Source organism: Chelonia mydas, chromosome 2, assembly GCF_015237465.2.
Source record: "Chelonia mydas isolate rCheMyd1 chromosome 2, rCheMyd1.pri.v2, whole genome shotgun sequence".
In the NCBI taxonomy this organism is placed as follows: Eukaryota; Metazoa; Chordata; order Testudines; family Cheloniidae; genus Chelonia; species Chelonia mydas.
Window position 1 is genome coordinate 108006278 of NC_057850.1, and position 22326 is coordinate 108028603.

Genomic DNA, 22326 nt, shown 5'->3' on the forward strand with positions numbered 1-22326 from the left:
CTCTTATAAATATCCTCTTGAAGATTCACAGCAACATAAAACAAAGGGCACCTTAGATGGGCCTCTCAGTCAGTGAGGTACCTGGGATATGTGCTAGCAGCAACCACCCCTTTTTGTTCTTAAAGTGGACTATTTTTAAAAGACAGAGGCATAAAGAATATACAGTCCAGACACACATGCACTTAAATTGCTTGCAAGAGAACTCTGTGTGGGTTGGCATGACAGGCAGGAATGCAATAAAGGGTAGGATGTGATTCTCCTCCCCCATCATCACCCCCAACCCACTGTTCCACCTGACAATGCTTTAGCCTGGAGCATACCTAAGGGCTACAGCACAAGCTGCCCAAGAGGGGAAAAGCAACGTGAAAGGCATTATTGCATCATTAGGCCACAATTTGTGCTAATCTCCCCAAACTCTGTGGGAGAATATGAACGTCTAGAAAAGAGGCTGCCTTTGAAGAGGAAAAATCAGGGTTGGAGTTAGACCACCTGTCATCATCTTTCTCCCCCCACTGACCGCCCCCCCCTCCCCAATGCTGGCAAAAATAAAGCTCCTTCCCTGATTCTAATGCCAGCCTCTGAATGACAGCAGCAGGCATGTTTTAATGAGCGCCCGGCAAAGAGTGCCAATTTTTGTTCACACACAAGACAAAAAATAAAATAAAATAAAAAGAGAGGGAAAGAATGAAAGAAAAAGGAACTCTGGCTTGCGTGTGAATGGGCTGAATGGGAAGGTGGAACGTGGTACTATTGTAAAGTGCGGGGATCTGTCCTGAATAGTCAAAACAAACACAAAGTGCCGCCACGTGGGACTTCAGGGAGCTGGCCAGGAATGTGTAAACACTACTAGGCACCATGGGAGAGGGGGACGTCCCTTTCTGGGCAGAATGATGGGAAGGGGGGGCAAAGAAGGAGAACAGTGTGCTTTGCTGGAGGGATTTGAAGTCTAAACGAAAGCTTGCCAACCTGTTTAAGAGAAGGGCTGGAGAGCCTCGCACTTTCAGTCACACAATTCTTCCCCTACCGCCCACAATGAAAAAGGAAGCCAGCACATCTGGCAGCATTCCAGGCCAAACCCATATCTGCCAAGTGAGTGTTTGGAGCAGAATGCATAGGGAATACCAGGCAATGACACAGAAACCAACTTTTTCTTTCTATTTTTCTGTTCCTAATGATTGCCTGGCAAAGGCCACTTCACAGTTTATAAACAGTTCCAGGGACATGCTTTTGTGCTGTAGGGAGGTGTCAACCTTCAGATAAGGGGCAAAGCTGAGGTTCTGGCTACTTGTGGTCTTAAAATATCCCACAGCATTCTCAAAAAGAGCACGAGTGTTACCCTGTTACCATGGCCAAATTCCAATTTGGGTAATTGCGTTCTGCCACCTAAATTCCCCTTGCCATTTCAACTGAATACATTATTCTACTTTGCTTTCTTTCCAGCTGTGTTGTATAGTGATTCTGTACACTATAAAGCACCTGCTACATCCTACTGCAGAGATGTAAAGTAGGGAGGGAGGGAGGAAGTAAATACAAGAGGGATATTCTTCTACAGAATTCCACATCTCAGTCAGTGTGCAAAAGCAAACACACTTATACTCACAAGGATACTTATAGATACTTATGAATATATTATTAATCATTAAGCACAGCAGGGATATTATGTTATTAGCAGAGCAATGGAAGAGCTTCCTGCTGAGAGAGAAAAAGTGAACACGTGACAATTAAGTGATACTGTTTGGTCCAATTGTTAACGTCTACTCTGCCTCTCAGCACAAGACTTTCTTGTCAGCTACCGAAGAAATAATTTCAAAGTAATGTATGTTTAGAAATGTTGTTCTGTTTTGTCAACAAAACAAGCTCTTCAGAAAGGAGAAAGATGCCTGCAGACATGAAAAGATCTGTTCTGATCAGCAATTTATTATTACCACTATTCTTTATGCCTTTTCTACGCTATAAAAGGTTTGCCAGTATAGCTGTACTAGCAAACCCCCTAACACTCTTTTGCCAGTATAATTTATACTGGATCGGCAAGCAAAATAAGCTAGACTGTGAAAGGACTTTTATGCAGGTATAACTGCATCTACACCAGGGCTTTTGCTGGTATAGAAACATTGTTTAAAAAAAAAATCACCTCCCTAATCATTACTACTATACCAGCAAAAGTTTCTAGTACAGACCTGGCCTTACTTCCCCCCAAGACCCCAGTTCTGCCAGGGTTTAACTTATTTACACCGAAATCAGTGGGACTACTCAACGTAGTAAAGTTAAGCATGTATTTAAATTTTTGCAGGATTGGACATGCAGTTGTGCAGCATTATGGACAACAGCAAAAATGTCTGCAGAAACGTGGTAAAAACAAGCAATATTCCACCCCAAATGGCGCTCTATTTCAGTGATGGATGATCTCAACAGATACACACAAATTCTATAAAGTATCTTGGGGTCTTGTTCTTCTAGATGAAAATGCTATATATACATATTATTCATATTATATGGATGCTATATTATATCCATATTATGTAAATATTATGCACCTTTAACTTTAAAGTTAAACATGGTATCTACCAGGCTCAAAAGGTTTACTTTGGTTTTAAAAACTTTTTCTAGTGCGGGTGATATTTAAAACAAATAAACCCCAAACACAAGCCTTACTTTAGACATCTCAGACACAAACTAACATGTGCAACTGCACATTATCCATAATCATAACTTTGTTTCTCTGTAGTCTTACCAAAGAGTGGTGTTGGGTGGGGGTTAGAAAGTAAAAGAGCTGTGCAAAATATTATAAAAACTGGAAACTTTGAAGTTTTTATTTCACTTCATATTTTTACAAATTTGGCTGAATCAAAAGTTATTCAATTTCCATTTGAACATATTAAACCCTATTTGAAATTTCATTTCAGCAAAGTCCATTTTTTGCATTACACCATATAACATTTTTAAATCTCCTGTGTTTTGACACAAAAACTTCCATTTCATGAAGACAAATTCTGGTTTTCATTTTTCATTGTATTGCTGTGGAAAAAATATAGGCACTTTTCACCCAGCCCTGGTTAATATCTCTGGGACTGATCCTGGGAGGTAATGAGATCAGGCAAAACCCAATGAAACAAAGGGAAGCCATAGATGTTTAGACCCAACCCATCAAAGAGAGTGTTGGCACCTTATTCCCATTGAAATTAATAGAAGTTAGGCACCTAACTACCTTTGAGAGTCTGGGCTTTAGTTCTACAGAGATCAGTTTAGAAGCTACTTGTGCCGACAGTGACCCTGATCCAGCAATCCAGCTCCACAACACAGGAGTATGGCTATTATCATCTGGTTTTGTAGAACAAATAACAAAACAAACTCAGGTCTTAGCCGATAAAACGCTTTTCACAGTTTGCCTTTAAGAGTAAGCATGTAACCAAGAAACTGCTTGTGAGAGTGGATAAAATTGTAAGCTCTGTTAGAGTTAGGGCTATCTTTCTGGTCCTAGTCCATGACAGAGGATTCCTAAATCCTGCCACAATACAAATAATAAGAAGCAGTATCATTGCCTCACTGAAGTCGATTACAAAACTGCTATTGATTTCAAGGGGGTCAGGATTTCACTCAAAGCGTTTGTCAAAATCCCGATAAATTACTTCTTTTTTACTTAAGAAGCCTGTTGAATTCTAGGGAAAATACAAAAGGCAACATTTCCTTACACTGAAGATGATCACCAAAGCATTTTTAAACGATTGAGTTGGTGCCCTTTTTGTTATGTATACATTAGGTCCAAAAGATGTTTTTCAAAGGAAAAAAATAAGGTTCTACTCAATTTTTACCTTAGGAATGTCAAGTTTAGGCTTCCCTAGATTTTCTGGTAAACTGAAGGGGTCTCACAGATGTGCATTATAGAGTTTCATACCTTAACTGAAGGAATAGAAGGACTGAATGTTCTGTTTCTCTGTCAGAAACTACACTTACTTGGAGGGATGAGAGTCAAAATGGAGGATAGGGTTTTTATAGAGTAACATCCTCTCTCAGGTAGGATTACACTAATTAAGGCCCCACTCCTGCAAACAGTTAACCTAGGGTGTAATTTTAAACACAAGTAGTGTTGTGATAATTGGCCTACAAATTTATCCTGTGAGCTCGCCTTTGAAAAGTGAGTGTCACAATAACCTCTAACAATAAGTGTTGATGGGACACAGTGCAAAAGGAAGTTAGAAAGGCAACCAAAAAGGCCTACTGACATAATTCAAAGACTATCTTGCCTGGTGAACAAGGGAAGGCAGGGACTGGAAATCAATGAACCAAAACTGGTGTTGGAAATTAGACCTAATTGGTTGACAAAATAATGAGGGGATGGGATATTCCACCTGTGACCCCTTTTTGGTGTTCTTAAAAAGAAGAGTTTCAGAGTAACAGCCGTGTTAGTCTGTATTTGCAAAAAGAAAAGGAGGACTTGTGGCACCTTAGAGACTAACCAATTTATTTGAGCATGAGCTTTCATGAGCTACAGCTCACTTCATCGGATGCATGCTGTGGAAATCGCACAAGACATTTTATACACAGACACCATGAAACAATGCCTCCTCCCACCCCACTCTCCTGCTGGTAATAGCTTATCTAAAGTGATCATCAAGTTGGGCCATTTCCAGCACAAATCCAGGTTTTCTCACCCTCCGCCCTCCCACAAACAAACTCACTCTCTTGCTGGTAATAGCCCATCCAAAGTGACCACTGTCTTCACAATGCATATGATAATCAAGGTGGGCCATTTCCTGCAGAAATCCATGTTCTCTCACCCCCTCATCCCCCTCCAAAAACCACACACACAAACTCACTCTCCTGCTGGTAATAGCCTGTCCAAAGTGACCACTCTCCCTACAACCTGCATGAAAATCAAAGTGGGCCATATCCAGCACAAATCCAGGTTTTCTCACTCCCCCACCCCCATACTCACACAAACTCACTCTCCTGCTGGTAATAGCTCATCCGAAGTGACCAGTCTCCCTACAATGTGCATGATAATCAAGGTGGGCCATTTCCAGCACAACTCCAGGTTTTCTCACCACCCCCCCCCCCCACAAACTCACTCTCCTGCTGGCAATAGCTCATCCAAACTGACCACTCTCCCCACACTGTGCATGGCAATCAAGGTGGGCCACTTCCAGCATAAATCCAAGTTTAACCAGAACGTCGGGGGGGGGAAGGAAAAAACAAGGGGAAATAGGCTACCTTGCATAATGACTTAGCCACTCCCAGTCTCTATTTAAGCCTAAATTAATAGTATCCAATTTGCAAATGAATTCCAATTCAGCAGTTTCTTGCTGGACTCTGGATTTGAAGTTTTTTTGTTGTAAGATAGCGACCTTCATGTCTCTGATTGCGTGACCAGAGAGATTGAAGTGTTCTCCGACTGGTTTATGAATGTTATAATTCTTGACATCTGATTTGTGTCCATTTATTCTTTTACATAGAGACTGTCCAGTTTGACCAATGTACATGGCAGAGGGGCATTGCTGGCACATGATGGCATATATCACATTGGTGGATGTGCAGGTGAACGAGCCTCTGATAGTGTGGCTGATGTTATTAGGCCCTGTGATGGTGTCCCCTGAATAGATATGTGGGCACAGTTGGCAACGGGCTTTGTTGCAAGGATAGGTTCCTGGGTTAGTGGTTCTGTTGTGTGGTGTGTGGTTGTTGGTGAGTATTTGCTTCAGGTTGGGGGGCTGTCTGTAGGCAAGGACTGGCCTGTCTCCCAAGATTTGTGAGAGTGTTGGGTCATCCTTCAGGATAGGTTGTAGATCCTTAATAATGCGTTGGAGGGGTTTTAGTTGGGGGCTGAAGGTGACGGCTAATGGCGTTCTGTTATTTTCTTTGTTAGGCCTGTCCTGTAGAGGTGACTTCTGGGAACTCTTCTGGCTCTATCAATCTGTTTCTTCACTTCTGCAGGTGGGTATTGTAGTTGTAAGAATGCTTGATAGAGATCTTGTAGGTGTTTGTCTCTGTCTGAGGGGTTGGAGCAAATGCGGTTGTATCGCAGAGCTTGGCTGTAGATGATGGATCGTGTGGTGTGGTCAGGGTGAAAGCTGGAGGCATGTAGGTAGGAATAGCAGTCAGTAGGTTTCCGGTATAGGGTGGTGTTTATGTGACCATTGTTTATTAGCACTGTAGTGTCCAGGAAGTGGATCTCTTGTGTGGACTGGACCAGGCTGAGGTTGATGGTGGGATGGAAATTGTTGAAATCATGGTGGAATTCCTCAAGGGCTTCTTTTCCATGGGTCCAGATGATGAAGATGTCATCAATATAGTGCAAGTAGAGTAGGGGCGTTAGGGGACGAGAGCTGAGGAAGCGTTGTTCTAAATCAGCCATAAAAATGTTGGCATACTGTGGGGCCATGCGGGTACCCATAGCAGTGCCGCTGATCTGAAGGTATACATTGTCCCCAAATGTAAAATAGTTATGGGTAAGGACAAAGTCACAAAGTTCAGCCACCAGGTTAGCTGTGACATTATCGGGGATAGTGTTCTTGACGGCTTGTAGTCCATCTTTGTGTGGAATGTTGGTGTAGAGGGCTTCTACATAACATCAGCCACACTATCAGAGGCTCGTTCACCTGCACATCCACCAATGTGATATATGCCATCATGTGCCAGCAACAAAGCCTGTTGCCAACTGTGCCCACATATCTATTCAGGGGACACCATCACAGGGCCTAATAACATCAGCCACACTATCAGAGGCTCGTTCACCTGCACATCCACCAATGTGATATATGCCATCATGTGCCAGCAATGCCCCTCTGCCATGTACATTGGTCAAACTGGACAGTCTCTATGTAAAAGAATAAATGGACACAAATCAGATGTCAAGAATTATAACATTCATAAACCAGTCGGAGAACACTTCAATCTCTCTGGTCACGCAATCAGAGACATGAAGGTCGCTATCTTACAACAAAAAAACTTCAAATCCAGAGTCCAGCGAGAAACTGCTGAATTGGAATTCATTTGCAAATTGGATACTATTAATTTAGGCTTAAATAGAGACTGGGAGTGGCTAAGTCATTATGCAAGGTAGCCTATTTCCCCTTGTTTTTTCCTCCCCCCCCCCCCCCCCCCCGACGTTCTGGTTAAACTTGGATTTATGCTGGAAGTGGCCCACCTTGATTGCCATGCACAGTGTGGGGAGAGTGGTCAGTTTGGATGAGCTATTGCCAGCAGGAGAGTGAGTTTGTGGGGGGGGGGGTGGTGAGAAAACCTGGAGTTGTGCTGGAAATGGCCCACCTTGATTATCATGCACATTGTAGGGAGACTGGTCACTTCGGATGAGCTATTACCAGCAGGAGAGTGAGTTTGTGTGAGTATGGGGGTGGGGGAGTGAGAAAACCTGGATTTGTGCTGGAAATGGCCCACTTTGATTTTCATGGAGGTTGTAGGGAGAGTGGTCACTTTGGATAGGCTATTACCAGCAGGAGAGTGAGTTTGTGTGTGTGGTTTTTGGAGGGGGATGAGGGGGTGAGAGAACATGGATTTCTGCAGGAAATGGCCCACCTTGATTATCATATGCATTGTGAAGACAGTGGTCACTTTGGATGGGCTATTACCAGCAAGAGAGTGAGTTTGTTTGTGGGAGGGCGGAGGGTGAGAAAACCTGGATTTGTGCTGGAAATGGCCCAACTTGATGATCACTTTAGATAAGCTATTACCAGCAGGAGAGTGGGGTGGGAGGAGGCATTGTTTCATGGTGTCTGTGTATAAAATGTCTTGTGCGATTTCCACAGCATGCATCCGATGAAGTGAGCTGTAGCTCACGAAAGCTCATGCTCAAATAAATTGGTTAGTCTCTAAGGTGCCACAAGTCCTCCTTTTCTTTTTTTAAAAAGAAGAGACATTTTAGGAGAAAATTAATAGAGATGAAGCAAAAGGGGGACAATTTTGGGTTAAAAAAGGGGGAAGGAATAAATTTCACTATCATGACTATCACCTCCACTGTCTCCTAGACTAGACTATAACATTGTTGGGCCTTATGTTGTGATTCTGAGAGATGTCCTGACCAAGCCAGCAAGAGAGAGAGAGAGAGAGACTCAGATGACATTGCCCTCTCTGCTGGCTCTGGGTGAATCCCAAATCCCAGCTGGGATGTGAGACTTTGTCACATGCACAACTCCCTGTATCCTTTTCTTTTCTCTCCTATCCCTCTCTCTTTTTTCACCTGTCTAAAAAGAGTGGCATAGCCAGACAAGACTATACTTTGCAACATTGCTGTAAGCCTCTGACCAGAGAGCCAACTAAAAGCAATGTCCTATATAGCGCAATGCTCATCTGAGTTTACAAGGTCTTGGAGTAGCTAATAAGACCAAGTAGCACGCCTGTGTTTTTCCAGCAGTGAGGCTGCAAGTGAGAGTCACCATCGGAAATAGAAGCTGCATTTTCTAGCCAGGCTGTTCCCTTTCTTTCCCTTCTTGTGTGTTTCTCTTGTTTTTTCTCAGCAACAGGACTGGCTTTTAACAAAAATAACAGCTCCAGCCCAGTGTCAAATACAGAGCTAGCTTAGGGACTCTTCCACCACTGTCTCCCATTCCACCATTGCTAGCACAGGACAAGAAAGGGTCATGACTGGAACAGCAATAAAGGGGAGGTAGCAAAGAGGCCCTTGTGCTGCATCAGTCCTCCTCTGCACTTTCAGCCCTGTAGGGTTATTCCAGCCTCAGATAAGTTAGAGCAGTCCTGAGGCTGCACTAACTTAATACAGTTCAAAGAGCTTGGTCTACACAGAGTAGCACTAGGACTGGATTTTATGCCACCTTTTTACTTATACACACACCCCTGAGCTCTGTGAATTTCAGCCAAATACCAGGCGCTAGCTTTATATTTTCAAAGCATCTTACAAACATTGAACAAATGTAAACCTCACAACACATCAGCGAGCTAGAGCCCCATCATTATCCCCATTTTATAAATGGTGGGGTGGGGCTGAGGCACACAGAATTACAATGATTTACCCAAAGGTGGTCAGGGGTAGAGCAGGAACCCAGATCTCCTACCATCTCAGGTTATATTTTAACCACAGTACCATCCTTCCTTTCCTATGCTGTATGATAGCCTCCAGGGGCCTCAATCAGAATCAGGGCTCCATTGTGCTAGGCACTGTACAAGTGCCTTCTAAGACATTGCCTCTGCCACAAATAGTTTACATAGTTGTGTGTTTGCAGTAAAAACAAACAAACAAAACCTGGATGTAGGATCTTCACTTCCAACCCTCCAGTGCTGGCTGTACTGTAGAGCCTGACACCTGGCAAGACCTGAACAACAGTAGCTATGTTGATATCACCGGTGTCCAGGACAACAGAAAGAAATACCTTAATCCCAGTGTCACTGATGCTCTCGATCGTGTCAGGGAAGTCACAGAACTCTGGAATCCGGTAAGTAAAGGAGGAATTGACTAGCAAGCGTTTTGAGTTCATTGTACATATTTGTAAACGTGGGGTTTATACAGGCCACATTGCTTCTCAGGAGTTGCTGTGTGCATCCATTCCAATGGGAGATGAGGGTGCTCAGCACTTGGCAGGACTGAGACCCTACTGACATGGATCTCAGAGTAACAGCCGTGTTAGTCTGTATTCGCAAAAAGAAAAGGAGTACTTGTGGCACCTTAGAGACTAACCAATTTATTTGAGCATAAGCTTTCATGAGCTACAGCTCACTTCATCGGATGTTGCATCCGATGAAGTGAGCTGTAGCTCACGAAAGCTTATGCTCAAATAAATTGGTTAGTCTCTAAGGTGCCACAAGTCCTCCTTTTCTTTTTACTGACATGGAGTCTGTATTATTATTAATTACTTACACAGTGGTAGCATCCAAAGGTCTCAGTCGGAATTCAGGCCCCATTTTACCAGGTCTCACACAAACAGAAATGAAGACAAGCTCTGAAGAGCTTACTGTCTAAATAGACAAAGACAAACTTGGGAGGGCATTAAGGGGGGAACAGGAAGCAAGGTGAGGTGTGGTATATTCTTATTGTTAGTTCCAGCATTTTTGTGTATCTCAGTTCTAATAGAGGGAAGGGATCTCAGCCACATCTGGGTGGGGATGGAAGATTCTCAGTTTCTGCCAGTGGATGGGGGTAAGTTCAGGGGCTCTGGCCACTGTTACCCTCCCCCTCTAATCCAGACAGCTCCCACTGCGTCTCCCTTTTTATTTTTAAAGACTGTGGATTCACTTTAAGAAGCACATTTTCTGCATCACTCCCATTTCCCTACCCTACAGCTCTGTGTTCTCTCCCCATCATCCCTCCCATGTTGCTCTGCCCTGATTTAGCTAGCAGGGTGAATGATGACTGCCATTAGGTTTCATCGTGTTTCTTCCACATGCTACATTCCCCAGAACCTTTTCTGTTTCATTCACCACATGCTGCAGTATTTATTGCAGGGTCTCAACAGCAGCGGAAGTGCATCCCTCTGAACCACCATGACCAGCCGAGTCGCCACACATTTTACCACTCATTGTCCCGCAGTCATTGTCCTGGCTTTATTTCTGCTGAATGATCAGAGCAGCACTTTTCATCCTTTAAATGCTCCACACAAATGGGAGCACAAGTCAAACAAAAGCTGCAACTGCTCTGGTTACTAGAAAAAAAGATCAATGGGCTTAAATGAAAGGACAGGAAGCTGATGTTTTCACTGTAATTTGTTAGTAAGATAGTGAATAGTCCAATCGAAGCTGACAAAGGCTTTTTTTTTTTTTTAAATGAATCTGATGTCGAGGGGGGAAAGTAAAGTTATCAACAGGCCATGAAATGGGGGACCGCAGCAAGTTGTATTCACTTTCTTTGTTTTTTGATGGAGAGTTAAGCTGAAACCTATCTAATGTGCAAAACCTCGTCCCTGGAAACAGATAACCCACTAGGACAAACAGGTGGGAGTGCAAGTCCGATAGACTTCCAGTGACATTTATTCAGCACCCTTATTGCTACTAACTTCAGCTTAGAGTTTAGGCATATGGGACATCTCAGTGGACTAGTGCAGGGATCTCCAAACTACCGCTCGCGGCTTCGATTTGTCTGGCCCCCCAACCAACATTGAATTGGGCGGCTCAGCCCTCCGCTGCTCCGGGATTCCCGCTGCTGGCTCCTGCCAGCCGGGGTCTCAGCCCACTGCCAGCCCGGGTTCCTTCACCCAGGCCGGCAGCGGGCGCTGGGTGGGGCCAGCGGTGGGACCCCGGCCGGCAAGGGGCCAGCAGCAGAAACCCCAGAGTGGCGGCAGAACTTCATGACGTCACTGCATTCCTGCAAGGACAAATATAAGGAAGGAAATCCGGTAGAGTTCTATAAATGCCTGCCAAGTGATCAATATGCTCATGTAAAAAACTTTGTCCGTGGATTCATGTCTGTGTTTGGCACTACTTATGTGTGTGAAAAAACATTTTCGATGACAAAATGTGAAATCCAACTGCAGATCGACCTTGTCTGATGAACACATACAATCAATTTTGATGATAGGGAACACTAACTTTGAACTCCAGCTAAATGCAATTTTGTTAGAAAAACATCAGTACCATACTTCTCACTAATCCCAAAATAATATTTCTTTTTTTAACTATTTTGCATATATTTAATTTTTTCACAGTCGCTTCGGCCCGCGAAGCCCCTTCAAAAATCTAATATGGCCCTCGTCTCATAAAGTTTGGAGACTCCTGGACTAGTGGATTGAAAAGAGTGAGCTGTGTAGCTAACGTGCACCTCTTGCTCTGAGGAAGCAGCAGTGTGTCGCAGACCAGAGAGCCGGCTGCAACTCATAGTTCCTCTCCCTGCTCCCCACTTGCACTGTGGGGAAGGAAGGAAGTTTCCAGTATGTCAGCACTGCAGCTGGGAGGTGTGGTTCCCAGCACAGGTAGACAGCCTCGTGCTAGCTCAGTTCAAGCTAGTGCTCTAGAAACAGCAGTTTGGACCTTGCTGCATGGGCAGCATCAGCTTGGACCCAGCAGGTCAGGCAGGCTTGGACTCAGGTGGCTAGCTTGAGCTGCTGCCTATACAGCAACATCCACACCACTATTTTTAGTGTGCTTGCTGAAGCTGAGCTAACATGAGTCTGCCTACCCACACTGGGAATCACTCCACCCAGCTGCATACCATACCCTTCTAGAGACACGGAGGCCTGGCCAGTGATGAGCTGCCAAAATCTTAACAACCGGTTCCCTCCTCACCCCATGAGGGGGTCATGGCCCGCCCTCGCCCCCCAGGACTCCTGCCCCATTCAACCTCCCGTGTTCCTTGACGCCCCCCCCCCCGGGACCCCTGCCCCATCCACCCCCTCCCCTGTCCCCTGACTGCCCCCAGAACCAGGCAGGAGGGTCTCGTGGGCCACCATAGTGGGTGCCCACCGCGCCTCACCCCTAAGAGCCAGAGGGACCTGCCGGGGGGCGAGGTGGGGAGTCCCGGCGTTGCTTACCTGGGGCGGCACCCAGGAAGCATCCAGCAGGTCCCTCTGGCTCCTAGAGGCGGGATAGCATAGCTGGGGGGGAACAGGGGGAGCGGCTGCTCCCCCCACCGATCACATCAAAAGTGGCACCTTAGGCACTGGAGCACCCACAGGGAAATTTGGTGGGTGCAGAGCACCCACCAGCAGCTCTCCACTCCGCACCTGGCCCCAGCTCACCTCTGCTCCACCTCCTCCCCTGAACGCGCCGCCCCGCTCTGCTTCTCCGCCCCCCCCCCAGGTTTCCTGCGAATCAGCTGTTCGCGCGGGAAGCCGGGGAGGGCTGAGAAGCAGGCAGCGGCTTCGCGCTCAGGCCCAGGGAGGCAGAGGTTCCCCTGCGCGCCCCCCGAGTTACCTGCTGCGGCACGGGCGGCTCTTGTCACACCCCCCCCCACCCCAGCTCCCCTCCGCCTCCCTGGGCCTGAGTGCGAAGCTGCCGCTTGCTTTTCAGCCCTCCCAGGCTTCCCGCTCGAACTGTTGACTCGCGGGAAACCTGGGGTGGGGGCGGAGAAGCAGAGTGGGGCAGTGCGTTCAGGGGAGGCGGCGGAGCGGAGGTGAGCTGGGGCCGGGTGGGGAGCTGCCGGTGGGTGCTTTGCACCCACCAAATTTTCCCCGTGGGTGCTCCAGCCCCGGAGCACCCACGGAGTCGGCACCTAAGGCGCCACTTTTGGCCAGTTGTTAAATTTAGAAGCCCTCGCGGGACAACCTAAAAGGGCTTCTAAATTTAACAACCAGTTCCAGCGAACCAGCTCCAGCACACCACTGGGCCTGGCCTACGCCTACAAATTAGATCCACCCAGCTACATCACTCAGGGCTGTACAAAATGTCATGCCCTGTGTAACACAGTTAGGTCAGCCTAACCCCCGTTGTCGCTAGGGCGATGGAAGAATTCTTCCACTGACCTAGTTATCTCCTTTCGAGGGGATGGATTTACTATAACACAGGACCAAGCCTTTCCATTGCTGTAACATGTGTCTACACGCTGTAGTGCTTGTAGTGTAGACACATAGACTTACTCTGGGCCTGGCGAATGAGACGGGGGAGTGGAGTTGAGACTCCTCCTTCCCTTCTCTCCCAGGCCCACTGGTTTAGCAGCAGGAGTACCAAGGGAACAGCCCCTGCTCTTCTTGACACAGATGCAGCTGCAATCTGAGCAGCTTTTAGTTGTCTTAGCAGGGAAATAAGTGGGGCATTACTCCCCCTTACATCCCTGCATGGCTGAGTGAGAGCTGTGACAATCTAGCTCTTCGGGCCCTAATAGAAACACTACACCTGCTAGTAAGTGTTTGCACGATCAGGCCCTTATTCATAGATGCTTGGAGCACTTTGTGATACTGTGTCAATAAAGATGCTATGTACAAATAATGTTTTATACCTTAATATTTACACAGCATCGTAAAATGTGCACTGGGCTTTGCAGAACATAGAGTAGGACACAGTCGATGCTCGAAAGATCTAGTGCTTTAGCTAGGAATGTGCTCGCTTGCTCTCTCTCCACCTCTCTCTCTCTCTCTCATACACACACATACATGCGCGCGCGCACACACACACACGTAGACACAGGTTTTAGGGGAAGTACGTAGCAGCAATATTTCTTGAACAATTTATCATTTTAAAGTACTACTGATATCACATCAATGGGAGTTTTGCTACTGACTTCAATAGACCATGTATTATGTAATATTCCCCGGCTGCTTTGAGTTACATGAACACAAGGTATATGCTATATTGGTGTATTTGGCTTGAGCAATACATACAGTATACCTACATATATAAATATATGTCATACTGTATGTACATTATTATATAGCTCTTCTGTGCTGGGAAAAATTAAAATGCTCTCCTACAAATAAAGCCTAGGGATTTGCAAGAAGCTAAAATCTTTTGGTCTCCCTTACAACGTCCTATGCATAAAATTTCAGATTTCACATCTAATGTGAAGCTCAACACAGGGGAAATTGTGCTTTTTTTTCCTAGAAGGCTCAAAGGAAAATTCAGGATTATGTTATAGACATGAGGAGAGTTCTTACCTACATGCCTCCAGCTTTCATCCAGACCACACCACACAATCCATTGTCTACAGCCAAGCTCTATGATACAACCGCATTTTCTCCAACCCTTCAGACAGAGACAAACACCTACAAGATCTCTATCAAGCATTCTTACAACTACAATACCCACCTGCTGAAGTGAAGAAATAAACTGACAGAGCCAGAAGAGTACCCAAAAGTTACCTACTACAGGACAGGCCCAACAAAGAAAATAACAGAATGCCGCTAGCCATCACCTTCAGCCCCCAAATAAAACCTCTCCAACACATCATCAAGGATCTACAACCTATCCTGAAGGATGACCCATCACTCTCACAGATCTTGGGAGACACGCCAGTCCTTGCTTACAGACAGCCCTCCAACCTGAAGCAAATACTCACCAGCAACCACACACCACACAACAAAAACACTAAGCCAGGAACCTATCCTTGCAACAAAGGCCATTGCCAACTGTGTCCACATATCTATTCAGGTGACACCATCATAGGGCCTAATCACATCAGCCACACTATCAGAGGCTCGTTCACTTGCACATCTACCAATGTGATATATGCCATCATGTGTCAGCAATGCCCCTCTGCCATGTACATTGGCCAAACTGGACCATCCCTACGTAAAAGAATAAATGGACACAAATCAGACGTCAAGAATTATAACATTCAAAAACCAGTCGGAGAACACTTCAATTTCTTTGGTCACTCGATTACAGACCTAAAAGTGGCAATTTTTCAACAAAAAAACTTCAAAAACAGACTCCAACGAGAGACTGCTGAATTGGAATTAATTTGCCAACTGGACACCATTAACTTGGGCTTGAATAAAGACTGGGAGTGGATGTGTCATGACACACAGTAAAACTATTCCCCCCACACCCCCACACCCCGTACTGTTCCTCAGACGTTCTTGTCAACTGCTGGAAATGGTCCACCTTGATTATCACTACAAAAGGCTTTTTTTTCTCTCCTGCTGGTAATAGCTCACCTTACCTGATCACTCTCATTACAGTGTGTATGGTAACACCCACTGTTTCATATTATCTGTGTATATAAATCTCCCCACTGTATTTTCCACTGCATGCATCCGATGAAGTGAGCTGTAGCTCAAGAAAGCTTATGCTCAAATAAATATGTTAGTCTCTAAGGTGCCACAAGTACTTCTTTTCTTTTTGAGGATACAGACTAACACGGCTGCTACTCTGAAACCTATCATTAGTAAAGCTGTTCTTCAAAGAACTATAGGAACTGGGAGGAGTGATGTCATGGGAAAACCTAGTAATTGATAAAAATGTTTTTAAGAATTAACCCTTTCTTTTTCTGCTGTTCAAGAGGAATAAGTGTTGTAATAAAGGCCTCCTTCCTGTCTGCTTTGGGATTTAAGCATGCTTCCTAATGCTTAGCATTTGCAGAGATTCTGATTTTGCTCCTTAATGGTGGTTTTTCTGCCCCCATTCCAATGTGGATATAAAGCTATTGAAAATAACAGCATGCTCAGCTTCCTGAAGCCAATGCAAGACTTGATGGAATGAGCTGCTGTGCCAACTAACTGAACATGGCATATTCTATACAGACTACCATCTTTAGATCTCTTACTAACCTCTATTTAAACTTAAGATAACGTTCCTAATTTCCAGATCAGAGGACTTGTTTGTATGTTTGTTTTGATTTTTTCCACGTGAGAATAGTTGCTAAAGTTTCTGGTATTAGCTTAAATTCGATGGGCAAAATGTGGGTACTGTGTCATCTGGCCCATAATCTGAGGAGACTTTAATGCTGGAAAGGCAGTTTCGCTATATGCTAGAATTCTGTGCAGCCTCATGCACAGCATCCGTGCATGAATTATTTGTGCTAGCAGTATGAGTTCCATGCCCTGAAGTGCACAGTTAGGGGCTGTAAACATACAAATGTGAGGTCCTCGTGCCCACACTCAGCATGTCCTTCTCTGGTTCCCGTGTTAGAGGCCTTATGGAGTGCCTTTGCAAAGATGTTAAACGAGCCAGAAATGAGGGAGAGAATTCCTGCCCCATGCTCCCCCGCAGGCTTTGTGGCATCTGCCCATCCCCATGGTCAGTCAGAATTTGGGCCTATGCCAAGTCATCCTTTTAATGAGAATTGACAGGCTGCCGCCTCATTCCAATAGATTGACTTGTACCCGTAATAGAGAATTTGTAAATAACAACTCACACCAAATAAGACACACAGGACCCTTTTATGTTACTTGTAATAAAAAGTGTTGCTTCTGCAAGTCATTAATTGCAAATGCCATATAGTTACTGGATGTGGTCCTGGTAATACAGCACTTGTGGTTTTTCACTAAATACTTTCATAAACCAAAATGATTATTTTGAATTATTTTATTGGGGATATACTTTAGACTAATTTTTTACTAGGGCTTGTCTACACATGGAGTGAGCCAGGAACAGCTATTCCTGAACAACTCCATGTATAGACAGACACACATTTAAATTCACACCCTACCTTAATTCAAATTAACTTTCAAGTGTAGACAAGACCTCAGTCCTCAATTAGAACCTGATCCTTGGGTGAGTAAAGGTGAAGAAATTAATAAGTGACATTCACCCTGGTGCACTGGGGCTTTAGAAGGTTTGTGTACCACTTAAATCTCACTCAAGCTTTATTTTGAAGGCATAAGTGGTGAACAGGTCTTCTACGCAGGGACACATTTCATACTGTGGCCCTGATTAAGGAGAGCATCCCTGTTCAGGACAGCACTTAAGTGCTGTTGACTTCACTGAGGCTTAAGCAGTGGTGAGCTGGAGCCGGTTCGCACCAGTTCACGCGAACCGGTTGTTAAATTTTGAAGCAGTTTTAGAACCGGTTGTTAACCCGCTTCCCTGCAGGGGGCGCTGAAGCTTTGATGGGCTCCGGCTGGGAAGTGATGTAATTCCTCCTCCGGCCGCTGGGGGCGCTGCGCTGCAAGAGCCATGTGGGCTGCCCCTGGGCACGAGCCCTGTTGCTACTGCTGCTCCCCTGGCCCTGGGGCTCCCGATGCTGCCTGGTGGGTCCCCGGCTGCTCTGCTGGGCCTGGGCTGCGTCCTGCTGCTCTCCCCGTGGGCACCTACCACCCTGCCCGCAGCCAGCCCCTGCCTCCAGCCACCCCCGCACCCCCTGCCGCACCCCCTGCCCTGCCCTCAGCCAGCCCCCATCTCCAGCCACCCCCGCGCCCCCTGCCTCCAGCTAGCCCTGCCCCACGCCCCTGTCTGCAGCTGGCCCCAGGTCCACTGGTGCCCTGCAGTTCCCAGGGCAGTAACCCTGCACACCTGCTTCAATGAGGGGGGCATGGAGCAGCTGGGACCCACACATGTGCACACCCTAGGGTGACCAGACAGCAAGTGTGAAAAATCAGGACAAGGGGTGGGGGTAATAGGAGCCTATATAAGAAAAAGACCCCAAAATCAGGACTGTCCCTATAAAATCGGGACATCTGGTCACCCTAGCACACCCCCAGGGAGTGGCAGGGACCCACACATGTGAAATGGAGCTCATTTCTAGTTCAGGCCCATCTTTTTAAAAAAGAACTTTAGGCAGAGTTAACATGCATCCGTGTTTTCCCGGACAGGTCAGGATTTTGGTTCTTAAATCGCCGTCTGGGAGGAATTTTTAAATTTTTTTAAATTTTAAATATTCCTCCTGGGAAAATACAGACGTATGGTAACCCTGTTGGTACAAAAAATACATACTGGGGCACATCCCTTAAATCAGAACTTTTTATAGGGAACCGGTTGTTAAGATTTTGTCAGCTCATCACTGGGCTTACGTACATGCTTACAATTACTCATGTACTTAAATACAGCTTTGAACTTGGACCCAATGTGAATATATGAGAGTCAGTGGGTTTATTCACATAAGTAAGAATTACTCATGTGAGTGAGAGTTACAGAATCTGGCTCTAATAGACTGTTGAATTGGTAACAAATGTGTCATTCCTGTGAGTAATCATTTTTCTTAAATCATAACCATGGCTAGGTTGTTTAACTTAGAGTGTGTACCTAGATTAATTTGGAGCAAAGACTTAGAATGTCAATATCAGTCCAAGAACGACTGCAAATTTGCAATAGTATAGGAGAACCATAATTGACTTTAAGATAATGTGTGTGCAACCCAATATGTTCAGTATCTAATGAATGCCAGCCAATTTTAGGGATAGAGTGTGAATTTACAATCCTTGAATAAGGAGCAGAGCAGACCAGGGAAATAACTGTGTCTCAAAAGAAACTAAAGAGCGCATGTAAGATTCTCTGATCTCTTCCCACATTATTTTTATGGCAGCCCTTTATAAGTTATGACTCAGAAATGTCAACAAGAGCTTAAGGGAGTTAGGTATCCAACTACCACTGAAATTCAGGCTCCTCTGAAAATCCAAGCCTACATGCTGACTGACATGCCCACAGGAGAATGGTTTCAGAGTAACAGCCGTGTTAGTCTGTATTCGCAAAAAGAAAAGGAGTACTTGTGGCACCTTAGAGACTAACCAATTTATTTGAGCATAAGCTTTCGTGAGCTACAGCATCCAATGAAGTGAGCTGTAGTCACGAAAGCTTATGCTCAAATAAACTGGTTAGTCTCTAAGGTGCCACAAGTACTCCTTTTCTTTCCACAGGAGAATGTTAGACACTTCTTTGAATGGCTTTAGAATAACTTCTTGGTGAGAGTAAAGTTCTGTACTGATCATATAAAATCAAATGTCATATGACGCTAAGGGCATAATGAGTGGGGTCCCGCAGGGATCAGTTCTGGGTCCAGTTCTGTTCAATATCTTCATCAATGATTTAGATAATGGCATAGAGAATACACTTATAAAGTTTGCGGACAATACCCAGCTGGGAGGGGTTGCAAGTGCTTTGGAGGATAGGATTAAAATTCAAAATGATCTGGACAAACAAGAGCAATGGTCTAAAGTAAATAGGATGAAATTCAATAAGGACAAATGCAAAGTACTCCACTTAGGAAGGAACAATCAGTTGCACAGTACAAAATGGGAAATGACTGTCTAGGAAGGAGTATTGCAGAAAGGGATCTGGGGATCATAATGGACCATTAACTAAATGAGAGTCAACGGTTTAACGCTGTTGCAAAAAAAGTGATCATTCTGGGATGTATTAGCAGAAGTATTGTAAGCAAGACACAAGAAGTCATTCTTCCGCTCTACTCCGCATTGATTAGGCCTCAGCTGGAGTATTGTGTCCAGTTCTGGGCGCCACATTTCAGGAAAGATGTGGACAAATTGGAGAAAGTCCAGAGAAGAGCAACAAAAATGATTAAAGGTCTAGAAAACATGACCTGTGAGAGAAGATTGAAAAAATTGGGTTTGTTTAGTCTGGAAAAGAGAAGACTGAGAGGGGACATGATAACAGTTTTAAAGTACATAAGAGGTTGTTACAAGGAGGAGGGAGAAAAATTGTTCTTCTTAACCTCTGAGGATCGGACAAGAAGCAATGGGCTTAAATTGCAGCAAGGGAGGTTTAGGTTGAACATTAGGAAAAACTTCCTAATTGTCAGGGTAGTTAAGCACTGGAATAAATTGCCTATGGAGGTTGTGGAATCTCCATCATTGGAGATTTTTAAGAGCAGGTTAGACAAACACCTGTCAGGGATGGTCTAGATAATACTTAGATCTGCCATGAGTGCAGGGGACTGGACTAGATGAGGTCCCTTCCAGTCCTATGATTCTATGATACGCAGGATAGTTAACTGGAAGCGTATCTTAGTATTCCTCCTTCACAGGCAACATTAATTCATGTGGGGGATGTTTGGGTTAATTTCATATATTATTTGTATGAAAATAGCTGGTGCTTCAGCATTTGATGCAGAGGTCTGCACGCTGGATTGTTACACCAGACACTAGCAATCTGAATCATTTCCATGTTTAGCTTCATCTCTGAAAAAAATCATTAACAAGTTAATGATTTTAAAAAAGCTTCAGACCAAAAGAATTTTTGTCAGTGTTAATTGTGTTTTATTAACAAATAATTAAAACTATTAAAACTATTAATTTATGAAAAGCAATCCTCAAATCTACTTCCTGAAGAGGGTTAAGCACTTCTCAGTTCCTTGCAGTACAAAAGTGGCTTAGACGCCTAAGGTTAATGTCTACACTGCAATTAAAAACCCATGGGTGGCCTACGCCAGCTGTCTCAGGCCACGGGTTGGAGCCCAAGCTCTAGAACCCTGCAAGGTGGGAGGTCCCAGAGCTCAGGCTGCAGCCCAGGCCTGGAAGTCTACACAGCAATGAAACAGCCCTGCAAGCCCAAGTCAGCTGGCATGGGCCAGCCATAGATGTCTAATTGCAGTGCAGACCTACCCTAAATCCCACTTAAACCTAGTGGGGACCTAAGTCAATGTTGAAAATATGACTTCAGGTGACCCAGTCAGTGGTAGTGCTCACTGATCATGCCCCACACCAACTGAGCACTGAGCAAAAAGCCCAAAGAAATATGAACTTACTCAGTGGAAAGTGATACTTTACCCCTCCCATTCCCTCCCCATGAGGCTGTGACGCAGACCATTAGTACCAACTGGCAAAGTGTTCTCTGTTCATTACAAGCAAATCCTGTCTCGGACCTGACAAACTCACTACACCTAGTAAACCACTTTCATGGTATTTATCCATAAAGGGTAGCATATGAGGTCTCTACTGAAAGCTTGTAACTTATCCATACTCATAATCCACGTGAGATGTGTGTACAGGTAATATTTAAGAAATGCCGTTTCTATATTGAAAATTATGCTCTTGTAGGTTTGAAGTGAAAATGAGCCACCAGCGAATACCTCAGTAATGGGCCATTCAAGCGGGGCTGGGAGGGGGAGGGGAAGAGCATTGTCACACCCTCCCAGCTAGCTGATCATGTAATGTATTGCTCAATTGTCCCCTGTTGCAACCGCACAGAAAGGTCAATAGAAAACCATCAAAAATAAACTATAAACATTGAAACCATTTGGAAGTGAAAAGGAACAACAGGACAGCAAGGGGATCGCCCCATCTGTGAACAAAGACTGATTCCCCATCAGAGGGTGGAGAAAGACACTCTGTGGCCATTCACTGAAGAGGCACCTTAACGAGGAGCAGAACCAGGTGTTTCAGGAGAGACTTGGTCCTGGCTCCTCGGCAGGTGCCGCAAAGACTGAACTTTGGGCTGAGAATCTACTTTATTAGATAGTAAAGGTAGCTATCAATAAAGCATAGGCTCTAGTTCACATTGTTTTATATGCAACCATTTGTGTCCATCACTCTCCCACCTGTTTCTATTTGAAGTTCTATTGTTTCTTAAAGAAACAGTGCTGTGCAGGGACATGCACAGGAATTTAAATTTGACCCCTTTTGAGGGGAGCACAGCTCTCCCCCCTCCCCGCCCCCAGCCCCTGAAGGAGCTCGCTGCACCCTGGCCCTCTGGAAGAGAGGACTCTCCAGACTCTGGGGCTGCAGCTTTCTCCCCACCGCAGCCCCAGAACTGGGGGAGTACTGAATCCTCACTGATTATGGGGGGGGGTGTCCCTGCTTGCCCCCCTTGCACACACCCCTGGTGCTGTGTGTGTAGCAGGGGTCTAAGGTAAAACTGGTAAACTGGGGTTCCCAGCTCCTTTGGGAACAGAGGCTGTGGGATTGCTGCGAGTAGCCAGTGATCAGGGGCTGGATACCACAAGGGGACGCTGCGGAGGGACTCAGAGACTACATCTGTTGTCAGCAAGCAGAGCTGGCCTAGCCCAGAGGCGGGGAGTGCTTGAGTGGCTGGCAGGCTGGTTGTGCTAAAGAGCTAACACACAGCTGGCACAGGCAAGACTCGCTCAAGCTGGAGACAGGTGGCAAC

The 22326-nt window shown here is 45.3% G+C and overlaps 1 long non-coding RNA gene across 1 annotated transcript in view; it reads right to left on the reverse strand.

The window, feature by feature from the left end:
- LOC119565621 overlaps positions 1-3942 on the reverse strand; it is a 113168-nt gene extending 109226 nt beyond the window's left edge. The window contains exon 1 of the long non-coding RNA XR_006288123.1: positions 3810-3942. This is a non-coding gene — a long non-coding RNA (uncharacterized LOC119565621). The remainder of the gene's footprint in view (positions 1-3809) is intronic.
- Between the last annotated feature and the right edge of the window lie 18384 nt (positions 3943-22326).